The following is a 5,330-nucleotide window of genomic DNA, read 5'->3' on the forward strand; positions in this document are numbered from 1 at the left end:
TCTGGGGGCTCCTGGAACTCGGCAGAAAATCCTACTCGGCGGGCGGGGTGGGGCAAGAACCAGTATTAAGTCTATGAACCAGCACCTAACATTCCACTGTGTCCCCTGAAGGCTCCTGCGCATCCCCTTATGCAAAAGGCATTTAGTCCATCTGTAAGAGTTGCCAAAGTTATAACCCTTCCAGCACTGCTGAAAAGTCCCAAGTCTCCTCTGAGATTTAATGCAAACTCTTTGACTGCAAGCCCCTGTACAAATAAAAAGTTAGTCACTTCCAACATTCAACAGCACAAAATAAACATTTTCATTCCAAAAGTTACAAACAGGAATACAAAGGATTAGGACCAAAGCAAGTCCAAAATCCAAAAGGGCAAACATCAAGTCCTGTAGTTCCATGTCCTGCATGTGCAGCAATGTGTGGCAAGTGATGCGCTCCACAGGGCTTGAGTGACTCCATCCCTGTGACACTTCTGGTGGTGACAGCTGCCATGGCTTCTCTCCTAGGCCCACTTTGCTCCTATCCTATCCTTGCAAAACCGTGGTACCTGGCTGTTCCAGACTCCTGGGGTCTCCGCTGCACCTTGAGCTTCACACCTATAGCTTCTCCCACTGCCCTCTCATGGGCACGCTGCTTGGCCTGCTAGACCTGGTGAATCGAGACCATTATCATCGATGGTTATAATGACCTTATACCCATCCAAGTGGAAGCTGTCTTAACCCTGTAGCTCTTGCACTCTGCATGCACCTAAAGCCAACACCATGTGATACGGCCGAGGCCACCTGGGCAAGCAGCCAGGCAGCCCTCTCTCTTGGCTCTAGGGCTCAAGTGCCCGGATCACTGAACACTCTGAATCTGATTCTGAGGAGCACATTTTCTATGCTGCTGCCATTCTGGAACATGGTGCTCTGCAGCTTTTTTTCAAAGCAAAATCTTTCACTTTCGCAGTTTTGAGGCTGCGAAGGTAGAGAGGTGCTCCTTTGTGACACCCTCAGGCCATCTTTTCTAGTCTCCTGTTCCTTCTCAGCAACTGATATCTACTCAGCTCTCTTTGTACTCCACAGCTTTACTGTAGCTTCCATGCTGGCCAGACTCACAACATTTGAAATCATTCTGGTGGGCTCTTTGCTCTTGATTCGCAGCATAAACCTGATTAAAACCCCACCGTAAGCCACGCTACTGTCTAAACATTCACTGCTTTGAAATTTCATCTGCCAGATTAATTAGCCCGCTGCCCTTCATCTCAGTCTCAGGACACAAGCAAAATGCAGATAAATATCTGCCAAGCTATAACAAACATCGTCTGGACTCCAACAGCCAAAGCACAGTCCCGGCAGAAACCTCCCGAACCTCCGAGCTCTGACCAGAATCTCCCACACAGAGCAGCCTAAGGTATTCCAGCTCTGCTCTTGCAGGCAACATTTCTGGACCTTTCCAAACTCTTCCCACAAGCCATTTCCAAAGGCTTTTGAACCAAAGCGTCAGGTGGAGATACAGAGATGACTTCAATTCTCTGGTACCAAATTCTGTCTTAATTTTCTCGCATTGCTGAGACAGAATACCCAACGCCCAAAATTTAAGGAAGGAAAGGTTTATTTAGCTCAGTTTGTGGAGCTTTCAGTCTGTAATTAGCTGGCTCCAAGGCAGGGTGGCATGTCTCAGGGGGAGCAGGACAAGGGGGTAGAAGGCAAGAAATGCAAGAAGAGCAAAAGGGGGAGCAGGAGGCTCTTTTGGTAAGCAGGCTGCTCCCCACCGAAGCAAGTGCAGCCCTCGTAATCTCCATGCCTTCCTCTTGGTGCATAGGGATGTTTACAAAGCGAGAACCCAGACTCTCTGCTGAGTGGCTTAGTCAGGCTTCCAAACTCAAGTGGACAGAGGCTATCAATCACTACGCCTGCCTCCAAGGAAAAATGTGAAAAAGGACTGGCCAGACAGCTCCGTGCAAAGGCCTTCAGTTCTATATCCAGGAAGGCAGAAAGAAAGAAACAGAGATTCATTCAATCTACAGCTTAATGAGTCTTGCTAATTTTATACTAAATTTTATGTAGCCATCACTGTATTCCAGAGGATTTTCCATATTTTGCTATTGAATTTTTTATAAAATGATACATTACCTCATAAATTATATAAATGAGTGGGTTTTACTGTGATGTAATATTCCTTTTAGGAAAAGCTCAGCACCCTGAAACTCCTCAGCAACGCCATTTTCCTCACCAAGCCACAGACACCAAAGTAATGCATATCTTCCTACCGCGCCTCCCCCACGCACTGAAAAGTCCCCATCATGACACGGGGACTTCGCCGCAGAGTGGCTGGTTGGCATCTCTGAGAAACATACCCTTAGATAGATGAAGCTATGGAGACATTCAGCACCTGTGAGCATCACAGACTGTGACAGGTTGGGCTGGCTGGAGGCGAAGGCCGTTGGGCCAGGCCGGGTCAGACCTCAGTCAGTCACACGTTCAATGAAAGTCAAAACTCAACTGAGTGAGTCAATAAATGAAATGCTCCACAGAAGGGGAAGCAAGGACAAGAATCACGTGAGCATTTCAGTAGCCACAAAACATGTCTTTGACAAAAAACATCAACTCACAGCACAGACCCTAAGCCAAAGAGGTACAGAAGGTCACTGCCTCAACGTGATAAAAGCCACGTGTGACCGACTCTGCCAACACCACAGCAAGTGGGGAGAAGCCGAAAGCCTTCCCTGGAAAGTCAGGAGCCAGACCAGGGTGCTCACCTCAGCCGCCGCTCCTGTTCAGCACAGTCCTGGAAACAGAAGCAAAGTGATCAGGCCAGAGGAGGACTAAAAGGGCTTCAGGTAGGAAGGACAGAGGTAAAATAGCATTATTCCAGGAGACCTGATTCTTTGCTTATAGGATCCGCCTCCCCAAAAATAATCCACCAAAAGGCTCCTAGAATTCATAACCAAATTCAGCAGCCTAGCAGGATATGCAATAAACTTGAAAAAATCAATAGCATTCGTATACATTAACAATGAGCTCTTGGAAAGCAATTAGGAAAGCCGTCTCATTCAGAGTAGCATCAAAAAATAAATACTTAGTTATTAACCTAACTAAGGAAGCAAAAGGCCTCAGCACTGAAAATTTCACGAGACTGAAAAATAGAAATCAAAGATTTAGGACATGAGACAATGGAAAAATATCCACTGTTCCTGGTTAGGCAGAACCAACATAATCAAAATGGATGTATTTCCAAAATGGACATACATACAGATTTTTAACACAATCCCAATCAAAATACCAACACCCTTTCTCACGGAGCTAGAGAAAACCACCTTAAAAATTATATGGAATCTGAAGAGACCCAGGCTTGGAAAAAACAGTGTTGGGTAACAAAAGCAAAGCAGGTGGCTTCACAATCCCAGACTGGAAGTTATACTTTAAAGCTACATTGATGGGGTCAGAGAGATAGCTCAGTTGCATAAGCACCTCACTGGAAAGTGCAAGGTTCGATTCCTGGTACAAAAAGAAAAAAGGAAGGAAAGAAAAGAAAAGCTAAGTGATTAAAACAGCATGGTGCTTGCCCCCCAAAACAGGCCTGTGGAGTAATGAAACAGAAAAGAAGGAGAAACAAGCCTGGGTACGTAGAACTATTGGATTTTTGACCAAGGAGTCAAAAATATCCACTGGAGGGAAGGGACCCTCTCTGATAAAATGGTGCCAAAAGACTGGATGTCCATATGCGAAGAGTGAGTCTAGACCCCTGTACTACACTAAAATCAAAATGCAGCAAAGACCTAAATGTTAAGACACAAATAGTTGGTGTGCTGGAAAATAAAATAGGTACAGCTCTTGAAGACAGGCATAGCCAAGTGAGCAGAGCCCCACTAGCACAAGACGTAATACTGACACTCAACAAATGAGATCCCAGCAAATTACAGAGCTTCTGCGCAGCAAACAACCAACAGAGTGAAGACACAACGTGCAGAATGGGAAAAGAAATTTCTACTAACCATTCCATGGTCAGAGAACCAACATGAAGACTGTATAAAGAACTACAAAATCAGCCCCTTAAAATAAATGATTTTGACTAAAAATGGGCAATTGAAACAAGTAGATCCTTCTCAAAAGAAGAAGTACAAATGTCCAAGAAAAAATGTCCAATGAGAAAACGTTCACCATTGCTGGCCATCACGGGAACGGAAATTAAACCTACACTCAGATAGCATCTTATCCCAGAAAAAAAATCTCTTATCAGGAAACCTAATAATAACAGCTGGCCAGCCTGTGGGGAAAGAGGAATCCACTACCTTGTTGTTGGGAAAGTCAGAAAGCACCACCACTAAGGAAATTGCAAAAAACTGCAACTAGAAATTCCATTTGACCCAACTAACCCATCCTGGGTATCTTTCCAAAGAGTTCAAATCCTGCCATTATCGGGGTCTGTGCATACGTAGCCATGCTTAAAGCAGCACAATTGAATAGCTAGATCCTGGAAAGTGCATCTCCTTCAATCAACAGTTGAATATACAAGGAAAATGTCCTATTTATATACAGTGGAGTACTATACTGCCATAAAGACATAAACTCAAGGCTTCATAGGTAAAGCGATACAACTTGGGCACGTAATATGAGGAGAAATAAGTCAGGCACCCAAGATCAAACATTAGGGAGTTTCTGCTCATATAAGAGAATATATATATCTCATATACACACACAAAGAGCACAACAGAGAGATAAATAATAAGTGGGGAGAAGCTCAAATACTTCCATAAATTACAAATTTTATTGTATTAAAATATATGCTGATTATTTTCATTTATACTCCTAGTTTATCTTAATTCATGGTTTGACTCACAATTCTTCCACATTACAGCAGTGCAAAAGTGAGCCAGTGAGCAACTGTTATGGTTTGTGTCTAGGTGTCCCCCTCAAAGCCTCATGCAGTCATGGGGTGGCTTCTAAAGTTTGTGAGTAATCCCTGATCCAGTCTTGGGTTTATGGGTGTGGGTACTCCACTGCCCTGGGCAGACAGCCTGAAGGCAATGTAAGGAAAGGAGCGAGCTCACCTCTCCCTCTGTTCCTGCTTTTTGCTTTTTTAGGCTGATATCTTATTAATCTTAAACAAGACCTGGCAGAAAACCTAGCCCTGGACCAGAAGAGCTCAGTAAATGCTGAAGGAGAAGGCTAACCAGGTCCCTTGAGACAAGTTTGAGAAAAATCACATTTAGTGTCTCAAGAGACCATGGAGCTGTAGCACTTGCAGGGGTCCACTAAAATCGAATACTTGCATTTATTTTAAATTTGAAGACAACCCTATGCATTGCAACAAATACTGTGAAATTCACATTATTTTGTTCAGTGAAATTCTG

The sequence above is a fragment of the Octodon degus genome, unplaced genomic scaffold, assembly GCF_000260255.1.
Source record: "Octodon degus isolate 3935 unplaced genomic scaffold, OctDeg1.0 scaffold00043, whole genome shotgun sequence".
Classification (NCBI taxonomy): Eukaryota; Metazoa; Chordata; class Mammalia; order Rodentia; family Octodontidae; genus Octodon; species Octodon degus.